Genomic DNA, 18,525 nt, shown 5'->3' with positions numbered 1-18,525 from the left:
GAGTGACAGGTATTTATACATGTGTGTGAGGTGAGTGTGCTCACCAGCTTGACCACAGCTGGACATGTTTCCCTAAGATTTAATTAAACGTGAGTGATGATCTTGAATAAATCATTACGCACTTATTGGGATGACTTCATTTCATGTCAGGCCAGCTGTGTAATGTGTAACAAGCAGTCACAAATAATTCACGTGCTTAAATCTATCTTTCTCCCCCTCTCCCTCCCTTCCTCCCTTTCCCATTATGAAACAGGATATCACACAACCAGTTGCCAATGCCAGTCTCGGCGGATGAGTGGTACTGTTAAATTTCAGCAGTCTTTATCCCAGATTCCTTGCATGTTTTAATGATATCAGTAATGCTGAGCTGCCAGTTCAACAGTATTCACATTGGAAAAGGCAAAAAAAACAGATCTTACATTCTGTAGTTTCCCGTTTGCCACAGTACACATTTTCACATGCATATTGTAAAATGTTTTTATTGTACTTGCCACACAGTTGATTTTTTCAAGCCAGCTATTGATTTGTACATAAAATATTTCATCGCTTATTGCTTATCTTACTTAAATATTTCATACAGAGCCAATACACACACACACACACACACACACACACACACAGAATAATGGCTCATTTAAATAGTGAATGAATTGATCTAGAATGATTGGTTAATGCGAAAGGCAGTGAACATTTTCTTGCATAGTTCAGGAGTGCAGCGTGCACTTAAGACATGGGGGAAAGTATGTCAGGTTAGGTCCTGAAGTTTTAAACACACCCTCCTTGGTTTGAAAATGCCACGGTGAGCAGATACATATATAATTCAAAAACCTTGCCACCCTACCACAGCCTTTCACTACCATTTCTTATCCAACCATACTGCAAAGTTATAAGAAAATAAAGCCAAGTTTTGATCATTGCTGCCTCAGTAAGCAAAGAGGTGACCACCAAAAAAAACAGGAAAATAAGGAGGAAACTAATGCAGTCCTCTGCTGAGGTCTTATACTGGCTCACCAGTCAGAGAAGCACAAAGGGGCTGTCTGTAAGTCACTTTGGCAAACAGCTTTTGCTAATTGCCTTAATTCTTGTAAATTTTTAGTAGGGGAAAATTCTCCATGCAATCACAGAAGGGTGAATGCAAGAGGATACTGATTTCTCTGTAGAATAAATTAAAGTGATGTGAGGTCAGTTAGAGCAGCAGCCTGAGCACTCTTGCAGTCTTTTCATTTGATTTTTTTTTTTTTTTTTTTTGGGTTGTGTTTTCTGCAGAAGCAATATATAGATGACTAATTTTCTGGTGAATGTGTGAAAGTCATGGCTGCCAGACCAAGCTTTCCTTGCATCTGCTTGATGATACCCAAAAGCAGGCTAGGCATGAAAGGCTGAAAAGACTGTGGCTGTGGTCCTCCTAATTATGAGAACTGAAGTGCATTTAAGGAGGAGATGATTCTACATTCCTGTGTAACAGTTTTGGTGTTTTTTTTTTTTTTTTTTTACTATTTCAGATTGGAGGTTCTTTTTATTGCTGATGGTATGTCATTAGCCTTTTTCATTACGATGGACAAGACAATGAGAAAATTATCAGACTGTGTTCTTGTTAGAAAATATTACTGTCAAACTGAAAAAAGTTGGACTGTGTCTGCTGCCTTTATTATTAACTAATATTTGCCTTGTTGAAGCATGCCAAACGGCTGGTCTTTGATTACCAGTAATTCCTGTCAAATATTTAGCGTTGGAGCTTTTAAAAATGCCTTTTTTTCTGTTTACACCATAGCTGATTGGCTTTGAGGCAAAGTCACAAGACAGTAGAAAAACATTAGTATGTGTTCTCTAAAGGGCACTGCAGAGAGTAGATACGTGTATCTCAGAGACTGATGCAGACAGGAAGTTTCAGAATTTTCCTGAATATAAACCTCTGTTCCTGCACAATCATATAAAATCTTCTGGAAATGGGTCAGTTCTGTGGAAAAAAAATGTTATTTAAATGGTCTGTGCAGTTTGCTGTAATAGAAGACCTCTGTCCTATTTATGTTGGCATGACAGTACTTCTTATACTGTCACTCTCATTGGAATACACTCCCCTGTCCCCTGAAAGTCAGTTTTGCCAGGTAGATGTTGCCAGCGTTGTCTGCTGAAGACAATGTGGTTCAGGGCTTCTATGTGTGTGTGTGTGTGTGTGTGTGATTCTGTGTGATGGGGGTGGGCAGCCATCAGAAGAATCAGTAAAATAAGAAGCTGTACTCATAGCTGATCTGCCCATTCACGTATTGTGTGATCAAAGCATGCCAGGGGTGACCGTCGCTGTTCTAAGAAGCAGACGTCCCATAGACTAACCAAGCACAAAACCGAACAAGATGTTATTAACCAATGTGGCAATGGCAGTTCTTGGAAATGCATTATCATCTGTGTTTTTTTCTTTTGTAGAATAAAAAAAGAAAAAAAACATAAAATTGCAGCCCCTGAAATCTAGCTCACAGGCTCCAGAGGGACCCAGCACATGGTCTCATGTGTGCCATGTTCCAACTATCATTTTGGCCAAGGACCTGTACACATATGTGTCCAACACCTGAGCAGGCTGCTTTTTAATTTAAGAGGTTGAATATTATTAGATCATGATTAGCGTGATGGTCAAGTTTTAGTCTGGATGAGTGCACATGTGCATGCACACACAGGCTCACAAACACATGCGCGCAAACATAAGTTTTAATTAGGATTAGTCCATGCATGTAAGCGCACACATGCACGCTCACAAAACGCACACACATGCATGCACACGTTTTCATTCTACAAACGGTGTGATTTACTGGCACAGAGCATTGCTTCAGATCAGAGCAGCCCCTGACTATGGCTTGTGGACCAAATCCAGACCCCTTCATTCTTCAGCACAAGTGCCAGAAAAATATACCTAATCTTTTTTTTTTCTCACTACACACAGCAAAATAGCAAGACTGCTGCTCCAACAGTGGATGAGTTCAAGTGAGTTGTTCATAGAAGGGGAAGGGAGATTCCTGAGTTTACAAACCGCTCCAGCCCTGTTCCTGTTCTGGTTCGAGGCCATGCCATGACGCAAGCCGGAGGCCTTGATGCAGCACTCCTCTCCTCTGAACTACGTATTAATATACATTTCTTCACTTTGTCTGCCTATTTCATCAGCAAGCTCATACTTACAACTGTTATACCTGGCTGATTAGTGGAGGATGGGCTTCTCCATTATAGCTGAGTTCCTCCTGAGATTTCTACCCATTGGGGGACTTTTTTGTCTTGTCACAGTTGGAGTATTTTCCTTTCTACTGGGGAGTTTTTACCTTAATTGCTTGCATTTGAGAGCTGCTTGAAAGTGAAGTTGAAGTTACTTGAAATAATTTAGGAAACATTGGGTAGTGTTGCTTTTGAATACAGCTTGTTTAATTTGTGTGAGTTAAGATGTTGTAACTTTTCCTAATTTTGATATCAATGGCAGGCCTAGATTTTGAATTAATGATCTATAGACAGTGCTTTGTATATGTGACAAACATGGCATTTTCGTACGTTAAACACGTGTTTCGTTAGATATTTCCTTTTGTACTTTGTCTGTTAGTGAGTGATAATAGTAATGCATAGAATATAACTGTATGCTATCAGAGAGACATGCATACACATAAATACATGCAAGCACACATGCATTCGAGCAGAAAGAAACATGTTTTTCAGTCTTTTCAGTTTTTCCTTTGCCATGAATGACAAATAAATTAAAGTGTTTGCCATATTTTTGTTTGTCAAGTGTTTTTAATGGGCCTTTGCAATAAAAATGTTGTTCTTTAATGTTGTCATTTGGTTATTCTTTTAAAGACGGTAGACAGGCATTTCAGGTTTGAAGAGTGTTGTTTTAGCAGGGGCATTGTGAAAATGTGAATTATACCCATCCCTATGCATGAAACAATATTATTTGAATTTTGCATGTGAAATGATAGAGAATGGATTTCAGAAATTAAAAAAAAGATAAATGAGTTTCCCACAAAGTTTATACAGTTACAAAAGCAATAGTTTTAAAAAGGCAATTATTAGTTGGCAAGCAAGGCAGTGTGATAGTTTAGAAATGTGAGGGATTTGAAAGCAAGCCTCGCTGTTGTCCCAAGGTGCCATACACAAACACAATACCAGTAAGCTTCTAGCAAACTAGTCTCGGGAGCTGCAAATAAAAAATAAAATAATAATAAAAAATATGTCACAGGAAAGTTGCTGAAAATCACAGAAAACTGAAGAAAGGAGCAGAAATCACTGATTTATTATTATTATTATTATTATTATTATTATTATTATTATTATTTTAATGATTTATTCAACCAATGAGATATGTTGTGCACACCAGTAGGTATAATAGACATAACATGTGCATGCAACTGTACTGCGAGTTCTTGAAGTTTCACTCATAAAAATGAAGAAATTGCTGCTAGACACCTAGGGGTCCAAAAACCCGAACACGTCACCCCACTCTAGTGCGCATTGGAGGTTAAGGCTGAGAACAACATCATCCGCCAACAACAATCAACCTCAGATTTTGCATACTTATGGGCAAGGAGTTTATGATCCAGGACATGTATATTTGCCTGAGTATATTCTGTATGTGATTCTTCTGTATTTAATTTCAAATTTTTATTTATTTTTATTTGCCTTTGTGGAACTTAATTTATACCTAAATTTTGAATACAAACTAATCTATATTCATAGTATTGTACATGGTACAAATATCATGCTTCATTTAAGCCATTTTCCAAATCACTGTGATGCTTAGAGAATTGGAAAATGTTATAAAGTCATAACACTTTAAACAGGGCAACCCCTAAATGGGCAGGGACTGGCCAGATTTGGAAATCTGTGCAAAGGGATTAATAAGCATCTGCATTTTAACCATGTGTGAATTGTTTGATTACAAATTTTAAATTGTGGAGAACAGAGCCAAATCAAGATAAAAAAATATGTCTTTGTCCCAAACATTATGAAGCACACTGTACACACATTGCTGCAAGTTCTCATACTCAACCGATCACATGCATACTGTACATCACTAATGAAGTGCCTTTTTAAACTGATGGTCATACCTCTCCCTTGGCGCTCAGTGCTTATTCTGCACTTCGTAAGCTCCACTGCTGCTGCCCAAGGAATTGCTGCTCACAGATTATTGTTCTAACAATTGCTGTTCAAAGAATTTCTGCTCGTTCTCCACCACCTCAGCTTGCGGCTGTTTGGATCAGGTCTTTGAACTAGTTGGGTTTTGGTATTTCTTCTGTTCGTAGGGGAGATGTGTCTTGCTCCCTGTTCGAAAGGTTAGTGCACAATGGTGCGTACACAGAAGTACTTAAAGCTACAACCATTCCACACCAGACCAAAATAATTGCATTGTACTTCATTTAAATGTTTAATCTAAATACATGTGTTTCCAGACTGAAATAACACAATCTTAAATAAACTCATCATATTTAGTACTTGGTTGCAAATCCTTTACATTCGGTGACTTTCTGAAGTCTGTGACTCATAGACATCACCAGACACTGGGTATCTTCATTAGTGATACTTTCCCAGGCCTGTACTGTAGCCATCGTCAATTCCTGTTTGTTTCGGGGGGATTCTTGCATTCAGTCTTGACTTCTGCACATGAAATGCATGTTCATTCGGATTCAGGATGGGTTATTGACCTGGAACATTCCTCTTTTGGCCCTGAAAAAGTCATTGCTTGTTTGCTATACTATTATACTACTATTTTACAACAAATTCACTTTGGAAAGTTTTGGAACCTGGAAACGTGGTTTTTTACTGCAATACTGAGTCGTTACTGTATGTATTGTTTTCTCCTACTGAGAAGAGTTAAGTGACTTGTTTCAACACCAACCCTCGAAATGAAACATTTGTATTGTACATTAAGAACTTGTGTCCTTAATTTCTATAAAGATTTTTATTTTTTTTTCAAGGTAAGATTAAACCTGTGAATCAAGGTGGAAAGATATGTCTGAAGTTGATCTTCAAACAAGGTTACCATACATATTTTGTGCAGTATTTACAGAATTTAGTTATACATTGTGATTTACAATGTATGCATACAATCATTTTCATCTTTCTTCTTTATGGTAATCTTACTTTTTCTTACATTAAACTTTTCATTTTCTATATTTGTTTTTTTTTGTGTCTGATTAAATGCTACATGTATTGAGTCAGTTGTCTTGCATTGTTTTCTGTGGATTTACATTAGAAGACCAAAATCATACAACTTCCAATGTCCTTGTTGTAAACAGAAGAACCTGATAGGGAAAAAAAGGTATTACTGTACAGCCACCTTCTGCCAATCCAGAGTGTAATGTAGGAAGGGCCATTCCAATATTTCAAAATGTTGTCTCATCACATACTGTAATGTTTATACTTTTCTACAGCTGGCATAGATCCAAGAAACCCTTTTAAATTAACCACGGTCCTCAGAATGTTTGCTGCTTTACGCACACACTGGGGTGTTTTGTTTATGCGTCCACAGATAGCACTTGTCAACCACAGTATTGTTTTTTCCACTGCCAAAAAGGTCCTCCACATAATGTATTCATGATGGTGGCAAAAGCCATCGCAGATGAGCTCTTCTTGCACCAGTACCATGTACCCATACCACGTTTTTTGTTTTATTTATAATAATGAATTTATATCTTTTGATTGGCATTATGAGGGTGAAGTGTGTGGGCCTGAAGGAGGCACTTCAGCAGATGCTTTTGTTGTTTTTTGCAGGGGGAGGAGAAGGAGGAGGAGGAGAAAGGGGAGGTGGAGGGGTTGATGTGCGGTGGTGAGAGGCGTTCTGGCAGGAACCGGTTCAGAGTACTGCTGCTATAACACAAAAAAGGGTGCTGCTATGATTTTTTAAATAGAGGGTACTAGATGTGCTGGTTCACTACATCCATGAGTCATGCATTTCAGATGGAGGACTCTCTGAAAAAAGTTACATTTTGCCCCTGAGGGCACTGATGCAGTTTTCCCCACTTTATAGTGAAGAGTGTCAACACAGATTTAACTTTTGCCGCTGCCAAAGCTACCATGTTCAAGATCCACGGGAACTCTCCCAGTGCAATTTACAGACGAGCGCATTTGCTGAAATGAGACATCCTTAACTATATCAGCATTGTTTTCAAGCCACCGAGACTGGGGAAAAAGGGGCAGGGGATCGCATTTTGATTGCTTTGCCGTCCACGGAGCACACTTAACTGGCGGTTACTGTCATCCCAGGAGGCTCAGCAGTGGTTCCCAACCATATCAAGTTCGCTCAAGTACTCCCAGTTTTTAATAATACAGACTCTCCCAGTGTCTGCCCTGAGGGCTGAGACTGTCATCCGAGCGGCAATTTGTCATTTATCTGTTGGGGCTATTCTATGTAACTGCCTGAAGTTCCATTGGCTGATTGAGCTTAAGGATGTCAATGCCCTTGCATAGAACAATGTAGCCACACACACACACACACACACACACACACACATATATATTGACTTACATTCATTCCGTAACCTCTAACCCTAACCCTAACCCCAACCACTACATGCCTAACCTTAACCCTAACCTTAACCTAATGTAACTCTAACCGTAAGTCCTAACCCTAAAATAGCCTCTTGAACTTGTGGGGACCAGCAAAAGGTCCCCACATTGCGTCATTTTCCTCATCTTTCTATCCTTGTGGGGACATTTGGTTCTCACAAAGATAGTAATACATGCCCACACACACACACACACACACATACACACACATAGTGTATATATAAAACAAATGATTGGTTTACATAATTGATTAATATTTAAGGTGCTATATTAAAAACCAAATAGCTTTGATTACTCTAACAGCATATGCGTTTCTTATTTAAAACATAATAGAATACCAACAATATTGGCAAATAGACAAGACATTAAGCTGTAAATATTACTGTTACCTTCTATCGCTCTTGCTCTTATTTCTCTCATAGAAAATACTAATTGAGCATGAAATGTAAACCCATCATGCTACAATTTTGAGATTTATTACCTTACCTCGACAACCCCCCCCCCCCCCCCAAGCCCCCACACACCCATCCACACACTCACACACACTACACACTTCTCTGTCTCTCACTCACAGTCCTTTTAAATAATACCTTAAAGTCAAATCAAACAAAAGTAAGCTACCTTTAAATTGGAGTAAAGTCTTTCATTTGGAAATCTTGTGATTACTTTGGATTAGTCCAGATGGACAAAGCATTTAATTCATATTGTCAGTTCCTAGGGAGTCCTGGCAAGGAACTTCCACTACTGGAGTCCTGAGAAGCAGGTAAATATTAAATTAAATTTATAGGTTTTACAATATTAGTCTTTATTTGCATATTTTTTGTAACCTCTTTAACCTCTGTGTTACTTCTCAAATGAATAACTTGGTAATACATCAGAGCAATTTAGTTATGTAAAAATGGCACAGTACCAGGTATTCATGCTGTGACAGCTTGTGATTGCATTAAAAAAATGTTTTAAAAACAAAAGGACAATGAAGTAGCCAATGACTGTTTTTCCTATTCAGCCTAAAACAATTTAATATAGAAATAAGGAGTAACAACAAAACAAATTTAAAAAGCATAATCAAAATATTAAAATAGACCAGGGCATATTTTATGTTTCATGATAAAGACAACAAGACATACTTTGGCTTATTGCCAGTCAACCTCAGCTATATATACCTGTAGGTGAATCCATCATTGCCCAATGTCCTGAAAGTATCCCAAGGTATGGGAGGTAACAGGAACAACTCCACCACTGAGGAGCTGACTCCTCCCTCACCCCTCTTAATCAACAATGAATTAAAAATAAGCAGTGATGGGAGAATGGTTTGAAGCCAAATATGAATGATGCTGCTATATGTGTTCGGTGACTCAATAATTTTAATAAATCATGCATTTTTATTTGGAGATCAATAAATTGTTGATTGGCTCAGAAATGTCCGGCTATATATGGCTCTGTGTAGGTTCATAAATCCTTACAGTACCATCTCAAAAAAGCTGCTAAATAAATAATACAAAGACCAATATTCATTTTTAAATAAATATAATTTATTCATTATTTAACTTAATGATAGATGTTCATTGTCCATCAGCAATTACTTAATGAACTGCATGATTAGACATTATTTCCCCTTTGCAAACAAAGTGCATCTTTGAAACATGGTGGGACATTCAGTAACAACATGCATGGTATTCTGTGGCAAAGTCACAGTATGCATTTGTTAGCCATTTGACTCATAACAATAATGAGATTTCAAAAACATCCCAGACCAATAATCAATTCAGAAAACTAATGTGTTAACAAGCAGCTTTGTAAGACCGCAGGCAATGAAAAAGCAACAAAAAAAAAAAAAAACATGAATCTGTTCTGAATGTGAAACCATTTCATTCATCACATTTGTCATGTATTTGTTACCCTGTGAAATGACTTTGTGAAAGACCCTGTGAAATGGCTTTTTCTCTCATATTTAGAGTGCTTATTAAGCCAAAAGATAAAGATGTATACTTACTTTTTTTCCAAATTTATGAACAGGAACCTACATAATGTTTTTTTTTTTTTTTTGATGTTTCTCACTTCTAAACAAGTTTACTTCTTTTTTAATCTGTTGTATTTGAACTGCTTTTGCAAAGCATATTGGGTTGCTTCTTGTATGAAATGTGTTATATGAGTAACATTTGATTGATTGATTGATAGTGCATAATCGCTTCAGTTCATTGTAAATATAAAATGTTAATTATTGTCACATTTGTCTCATTGGAACATATTAGAAGATAACCAAGAATGTGTTTTATTTAGCAGAAATGTCAACACATGTATTGGAAAATATATTTGGGTAACCCCCATATATTCAAATGTATTATTCTATATATTACAATATTTTTGCAAAATGGTATTATATCTGCTGTTGCAAAAAGTGTCTAAAAATGATCAAACTTTGCAGACACAAGGTGATATAGAAGATGGTTTTGCCCTCAATTATATGAAAATAATACACTTTGTTCAGGCAGATTGCAACAAAGAGACATTAATATTTAATTGTAAAAAAAAAAAAAAAAAAAAAAAAAACCTAAAAAAAAACTACAATTTTGTGAATGCTTCTTCTCTTTTTCTTTTCTACCAATTTGGAATGCCAAGTTGCACTCAGAACATTGCTTCAACCTCCACTATCAATTCAGGGGAGCGCAGACAAGCAAGCTCTGCTCCAAATGAAGTGATGCCAAGCCTGCTTCTTTTCACGGCACAAGTTCCGCTCGCACAGACATGAGTCAGAGGAAGACCATCATCTGCAACTTAAGCAAACAGACTGTGGGTGGCCGGTTGACCAGCAGGGGTCACTGGTGAGTGCTGAGACAGGGTCATTCTGGCCAAAAGAATCCCTCCATCTCTGGGTGATGCTTTGGGCAATATTGTGTCAGCCTGCAGGACTGCTTTCCACAGTGTATTCGATACTACAAGGCTCATCCTCACACTGGAACAGTGCCTTAACAAAACAGGCCACTCAGAAACAGCTTCAGTTTTAATATCAAATAAATGCTGAACAAAGGCATGACAATTAACAAAGCCCTGTATCAGCTATAATCCTGTTGTAATATATGGTATTACCCAGCCACAGTCCACTTCATCAGTTCTTACCAGCTCAGCATAACACCACAGTGAAACCAACAAGAGAACATCAACTCTGTATTTCCTTATGCCTGTGTGTGTCTTTGATCTCTAAGTACAATTAATATATATATATATATTTATTTAATTCCATTCCCCCCTATAGTTGTATCCCATCATTGCAACACACTCAGATGATCGAGGAGGAGGCACATTAGCATTTGTGCCTGAGGACTACACCTCTGACATGAACAGTGCATGGTACTCTAATTGGGTTAGTGAAATATCTTAAATTACCATGTAATAATTGCCCATGGCCCTTTAATTTAATTTAATCAAGTTGTGGGTTAGTGCATTTATGTCTGAATTAATTTCTTACATATCATAGTAAGTCAATTGAGCTACATAGTAATTTACATTTCCTCTGTACCTTATAAGTGTGTTCAGTACATATACAAATGCCATACTGCTAGAGAAACATGTTTCCACTATGATATCCTGTGAATTGTATTACAGGGAGGGTGGAGCATAGATTTGATATGCTAGATTTCAATGCCTTTCCTCCCTTAAAGTGTCATTATTGGAGATAAAGCCCAATTCATTGACCAATATAAGCTGCCTTATTCCTTGCTGAAACACTACTACATTACCCTACTTATTCATGCCCTTGTTGAGCTGCCTATGCAAACACATTTCTGTTTCCTGCTACACACCCAAAATCCTTGTTCAGTGAATATGCGACACAATGGTGGGTAGAGGTGTATTTGTTTTATGAAGGGGATTATTACTTATTAAACTGAATTTCTAGTAGTATTGTCTGTGCCTGTTTTGTGCACATGCTGCATTATAACCCCATATTTTATCTACTCTTTGTAGGAACTGAAAATATAAAGTGACACCATCAGCTTTTTTTTTTATTATTATAGCAAGTATTTTCCAGGATTCCCACAGGAAATAGAGACATAATCAGCACTGCGCGGGTATGAAATTGAAACTCAGCTAAAGCTCAGCTGTGGAGTTTCTTTCCTTACACAATCCCTTGGAGCTGGCTTGGCTGTCTAATTATGATTAAACATCACAATAAAAAACAGTTCACATCTTTTAAGAAGGGGACTGTGAGAAAAGGGGCAAAAACTCCTACTGTAGGTACATTAAGAAAATGAAATTATATATTGTTTTGCTGTACAAATGGTATAAATTCAGTTGGAAATAGGTCACACTCTGGGAAGCAAGTATACATTTGGCTTTAGGGCAGTGATGAACTGGGTCATTGGATGCTCATGACAAGTGTTCACTTTTTCTAACACTCAACACAAACAAAGAGGCAGGTCCTGTGACTCAAGATGCTTTAACTGGAAACATTTATCCTGAAATTAGCATGCAGATCCGAACATTTTTCCAATTCAAGAGGTATTCTGAAAGCTTGTCACCTGATACCTTTCCAGCACAAATTATCACAACTTCATGAAAAATTGTTACTTTTTTATTTTTTAAAAAGTGATAATTACAGGCCATGGGTGAGAGCATTCCATTGGCAATGTTCATCAGGGAATCAATGGGTGAATAATTGAATTCCTCACTGTCTGTGGAGACTCTCCAAGGAGTCATCATTCATCATCGGAGAATTCTGGAAATTTAGAAACGGGCCATGGGTTTACCCACAAGCCCCTGCGTTAGATGTGCTGACAGCAGAATGAGGGGGATAAATTGCCTTTCTCACATTCCATCTAGCGTCCTGCATCAGCACAGGAAAGAACTCCTGTCTCACCAGCAAATCGCTTCACAGAACTCATCCCCACCCCTCTTCCACCCCTGGCTGAAAATGGGTGGCAGAGCAGTGCAACTGTGGGGAATGGGGCTTGTATCGCAGAAGTTGCAGGTTTGATTCCCAGGTGGGGAACTAGTGTTTAAGAAACACACTTTACCTCAACTGCTTCAGTAATATATCCCGCTGTAAAAATGGATTATATGTGAAAAAGGTTAGCTGTGTAAGCTGTTCTGGACAGGTGTTCTAAAACAGGCGGTTGTACTTGAATACAAATGGAGGATCACATTTGTTTATTCACTGTGGCTGACTTATTGAGTAGGACCTATTCAGTGATATTTTTAGTACAGATTTCTCTAAACTTTAAGAAACTAGAAAATGAAAGTGAAACTGAATTAATATTTGCGTCATCAAAATTCCTTTGGGGGGAACATTGTCCATGGCTGATTGATCAAATTCATTTTGACCCTTCCGTCACAATCCGGCAGTCATCCTTGATTTGTGTCATTTTTACATCAGTTTGATATGCTCAGCTGTGCATTTTATTATATGGGGGGTTGGTGTCATTATTTCAGAAGCTGACCTCTGTCGATGTGAAGCTACATCCATGCTGCCAAGTGTGGGCAAACAAACAAACACACACACACACACACACACACACACACACACACAGGCGTGCACTCGGACACATTTGAGACATTATTGCAGGATGTACAGCTAGGTTATGAACTGTGATTATACTGCTGTGATCATGATCATGTGCCAGTACAATGGGGTTTTTGGATAACCTATTTTCATTCATATATTCTGGAATGCCCCAATTGTATTCGCAGGCCCAAATGATAACCGTTAACGTCTGTCGTCATGTCGAGAGAAAACTGATGAGTGCTAACAGCCTCCACTTTTTCTCATTCTAGAGTCACCAGAGTCATTTTGTTGTATCACTGGAGTACACCACAGTCACCACAGAGTACACAACTGTTAATGGCACACTAAGGATTGGCTGAATGGCCTATTCTCATCATTATTAATTCTTAGTTTCTCACCTGCAGTGGCAACGACGTGAAGCACTTCACTGGCCGGAGGAGTCACCTTAGCACAATGAGGTCCAGATGTATACATAAAACTTGCAGTGCAAATTACGGGCAGACAAGGTTATGTTGGTGGTTATGCATGAAATTAATGTCTTATTTACAATGGCTACAGCTAATTATGCAAATAGCGAATGTGACAGTCTACTAGTCTCATTTTACATATAAAGCAGTGCTTGAAGGCGCAGTTAAAAAAAAAACAACTCCTGTTTAGCGTCTTGAATACCTTTATCGGATGTGTGGAAATGTGTGCATCTGCCGGTGCGCCATCAGTCCATATCAAGTACTATGGACAGCACACAACAAAATGCAGACTGATATTTCAGCTGTGGCAGCAATTGTCAATTGAAATGATCCAGTTGCTGATAATGTAATGTTGCAAGGAGCTTGACTATTGATGGGATGCAATGGGAATGTTGTGTTGGAAGTTCTAGGCCATCTATTATTTCTGCCAGAAGAGTCATTATTTCTATGACTGGGTATTTGTCACAGGAGTCACTGGTGTCATGGATTCTGCTATCTTTCTGTGACATTCCCTGTTTTTAATGCTTTTCAGTAGTTTTTGGCAGTTTGAATGGTAACTGTCAGCCTTAACACTGCCTACAGTCAGTTGTTCCAATAAAATTTTTGACAGCTCCCTGTCAATAGTGTTGATGCTGAGTGCAACTTCTCCTTTAAGCTATGGCACTATTGTCAATGACAACAGGCATTCCATCAAACCTTGCAATGTTGGCTACGTGTAACAAAATTAGCTTTAAATAAATAAATTAAAAAACACTGTAACCCTGTTTTTTAAAATCATTTTTAATAATGCAATACAAGCATGCTTTGTTTCTAATAATGTTCTGTTAAAGGTTAAAAAGCATGGCCTTTCCATGATGTACTGAAGAAATAATATGCACCAGCATAGCAATGCACTTACTCCTATTTTTTACTAGCGCCATCTGCCGACTGATTAAAAAAAAACAAAAAAACATAAGCACTTGATAGACGCTAACAGTTGCACATTTTATTTCAATCATTTCTCACTGCTGCACATGCGATCCATTGGTTAATTGACTAAATGAATGTTAAAATAACTCCATGATTTCTGCCTCTTTTTTAAGTTCTCCATGATTTTTAACAAATTGCTGTGACTACTCCGTGGCTTTAACCAATATTTCTTGTGAAAAACACCGAGCCATTTCAGCTCAGGGATTTGAAATAGTGTAATCTTGTTGCAAAGGTTCTGTCAGAGCATTTCTGAAGCAATACCTGTGTCTCCATCTTGCTTGTGTCTTGATGTATGCCTGCTCTTTAGAGGCAGAGAAATTCATACAAAATTCAACCATTGTTAATTGCGTGTAGTTAAGTAAATCAACACAATATATAATCTGCCACATTTATATCTCTGCCCATTATATGTGTGATCCTCCTGTAAATGCATACACACCTTGTGATGACTCATGTAGATGACAGCCAAACTACACGTGTAGCTCTGTGCACCTGTTTGATACATAACACACGTTTCTGGAACAGAATGCGTCATATCTTTGCCGGAAACTAGCCGCAAAAGGCTTAGTACGCATGGCCAGCGAAATCCTTCCCTCTGTGAAACAGTTGATCATGCATTGCTCTGCCATCATTCAGTGAAAATACACTGCCATATCATGGAGAAGTACTACAATGCATGCAGTGATATATCTGAATATATGGAAACATTTTTTTCTCAAATTTTCTGAATCTCATTTTCCAACAAAAAAAAAAAAACAAAAATACAGAAAACTCAGAACAGATCCAATTTGGCAAAACTCAATTGAAAAATGAAACGCTGCATTAAAAATCTCTTCCCAAAAAGACATACATTTCATCAGACGAATAGACTCTGCTGAGGACCAAATACACACCAGTATGATAAATGAAAACACTGCTATGAAAATCCGACTAAGGTAATGTGTTTTCACATTATAAACTACATGCCGAAGCCCATGTAGAGATTGTTATGATTGTTTTATGTACTATAATATTAACAAAATAAGATTCTCTTTGCCTCTTATATATTTGGCAGAAAACAGAAATGTTTTGTTCCTATTTGCCTTCATAAGGGTTTGGTTCTATATATGTATGTGTGTGTGTATATATATACAGTATATATACAGACAGAGCAAGGGGTGTCTTGGAAGGAAAATACGACAGACAACCTGTCTCCAGGCACCCTTGTGGACAGCCCCACCCTTCATTGTGAACAGCTGAGCAGGGTTGCTATTCAGCAGGGACGGGTATATGAGAAGGTGTGGTAGTGTTAGTGAAAGGAGGACAAACTGTGTGAGTGCTAACAGACTGGGCAAAGCCCTGCTACCTGAACTCTCAGGCGTATCTTTTCACCTCGTTTCCGGCCAATGCGCTCGGACAGAGGGAAACTACGGATTAGTTTGTTCGGGGTTCAACTCTATTATTGTGTTTGTGTAACCTTTGTCGTGGCCGGCAAGCAGCTTACCCTCCTGTTCTTAGACAGAAACTACAAGGCTGTCGATTGTGAGGTAAAAAAGATAAACTTAGAGCTAGGCTTTTGTTTTCTTTTTTTTCCTTTTTCCTTGTCTCCACAGACCAATATTTTTCAAAATAAAAGTCTCTGCATATCTGTGCCGAAACCTTGTCTACTCTGACTGTGTTGACCTGTTGCACCACTCACACCCTCCTGGGTGACTGACGCAGTGTTGGGTCAATATATATATATATACACACACACATATATATATATATATATATATATACAATTAGCACAACACATAACAACGTGACATAACTGAACTGATAGTATAGTTAAGAAATGCATCATAAGAATGATCCATACACCCCTAACAATGTTTTTTTTTTTTTTTTTTTCTAGTTTTCCTCGGCTCTGGGCACCTGCCCGGAGCTCTAGCCCAAGCCTGCTGAGCTCCAGCCTTAGACCAGCTAGACCAGCTGGGCACCCCCGCCTCCTGCCACTATTGACTGTCCATAACAAACCGGTGCCTGCCCACGGCAGATGGGTTCCCCCTCTGAGTCCGGTTCTGCTCAATTTTTCTTCCTGTTATCAGTCAGGGAGTTTTTCCTTGCCACTGTTGCCCTAGGCTTACTCTTTGGGGGCTGGTTCTGTGTAAAGCTGCTTTGTGACAAAGCTCTTTTGTTAAAAGCGCTATACAAATAAAATTGATTGAAAATGGATTGATTGATTGATCCATCCAAAAAATTTCAATCAGTTCAATCACAATTGCCGACAGGTGCATAAAGATTAATACATTTTTTAATGTGCATATACACTTGTAGCAAGGTGAGTGCCACCGCTCGCGTATAGAGAGAGAGAAAGAGAGAAGAGTTCGAAGTAATCACTTCTTTTTATTGTAGCCGAACACCCGGCTTTTCGTTCAACTGGTTATATGGGTTTACACAGTACTTTCGCCGTAGCGCCGTACTTCCTCCGTCACCAGTCCGTCCGTCTGCCTCGGCGAACGCCTTTTAAAACACCCAGGCTCACTGTCAAGGTAATCAGCACATCGTTAAACAATTAAACATTTAAAGAGCGGTGCTGATTAGCAACCTCTAACAGCTGTGGCGCAGAGTCCGAGAGCCGCCCCACCCACTCTCTCTCTGCAGCCAACGCACAAACCATGCCCCCCCCTACCACAACACTATTTACTAGTTATAATTATAATAATCAAAACATGGTAAAACATGTATTTATTTATTTTTTGTGTGGTAATAAGTATCATAACAATACCAATATGTCAGTTTTAATTAAAAGCTTGGCTAATGTAAACACCTCACAGCTAGACCAATGAGGGTTTGTAGCTGGAGGGGAAGGTATCGCGTGTTCTCCCTTGGCTGGTGTGATTCAAAACCGAGATGTTAGTTAGTTTTCATCTGTTCGCAAGAACAGGGCACAATTAGAATTAAGAATGCACTGGTTCCATTGCCACGGGTTAGATATGAAGGCGCTGCCTCATATCCCGCTTAAAACTGGCCTAAAACGGATCAGTAGCATTCAGGTTACTCTCCGTTCGTAAACGGGGCTATGCTGTCATCAGAGATATATCCGATCTGTCGCCGGACTGACAATATTCCAATGGGAGCATCAGAATATTCACAAATGCGCGGAACAACACATCAAATATATCAATGACCACAGCAAGAAAGCGTAACAGTTACTAGGTTTTACCCTCGTATTAAATCTGACTCCATTTTATATGATAATTTAAAATTTGGGTTTAACTATACGTGGAACTTGGGAGTGGTTACACTCGACTCTATCTTGTGCCATTATTCCTCAATATATGCTCCCGGGTTTAGCATTATTGTTAAATCTCAGTTCGGTGAAGAACCCAGAGGGTAGGAGGCTGACCACCATAATACATGCCTTCCATGCCTGGCTTACATGGATAGTACATAGACAGTTATGAGCCCAGGACGGTGTGTATCTATCGGGCTCCTTCAGGCGAATTTGACAAGAACCGGCGTACTACGCCCATGGGTTCTCTTAAGCCAAAACACCAGAACCAATACCACCAATCCCTTAACAGGCAGATCGTGGTCACCTATCTAACTTGAAGACCCCACTAAAGACGTTTTACTGTACTAGACCCCTGATCAGGAGGTCCCCGTCCGAACTGCCCCCCTGAGTATTTAAACGGAATTTCGGCTGAAAAGAAGATAAAATGGATTAGAGTCATGAAGACCACGCAAGTTAAAAATAAGAATTTATTGAACAGGCAGGTAGGTTATTATCTTCAATTTCCAAAATCAATTATAAAGGTTAAAAACAGAAATGCAGAGTAAAAGAGTTCTTACCAGCCTGTTTAGCTACACACAGAACATCAAGTATGCGCAGTGCGGGAAGTCGATTGCGATCTTCCATGGCTATCTCTACACAGAACACATAGCCTAGTATGTGCACTGAGGGAAGTCGATTACGATCTTCCTTGTCTGTCTACACACAGCGCACATAGTATGTGCACGGTGGGAAGTCGATTACGATCTTCCTGGTCTATCTACACACAGCGCACAGAGTATGTGCACTGTGGGGAAGTC

The sequence above is a fragment of the Anguilla anguilla genome, chromosome 3 (assembly GCF_013347855.1).
Source record: "Anguilla anguilla isolate fAngAng1 chromosome 3, fAngAng1.pri, whole genome shotgun sequence".
Taxonomy (NCBI): domain Eukaryota; kingdom Metazoa; phylum Chordata; class Actinopteri; order Anguilliformes; family Anguillidae; genus Anguilla; species Anguilla anguilla.
Note: the sequence above shows the minus strand (reverse complement) of the source record.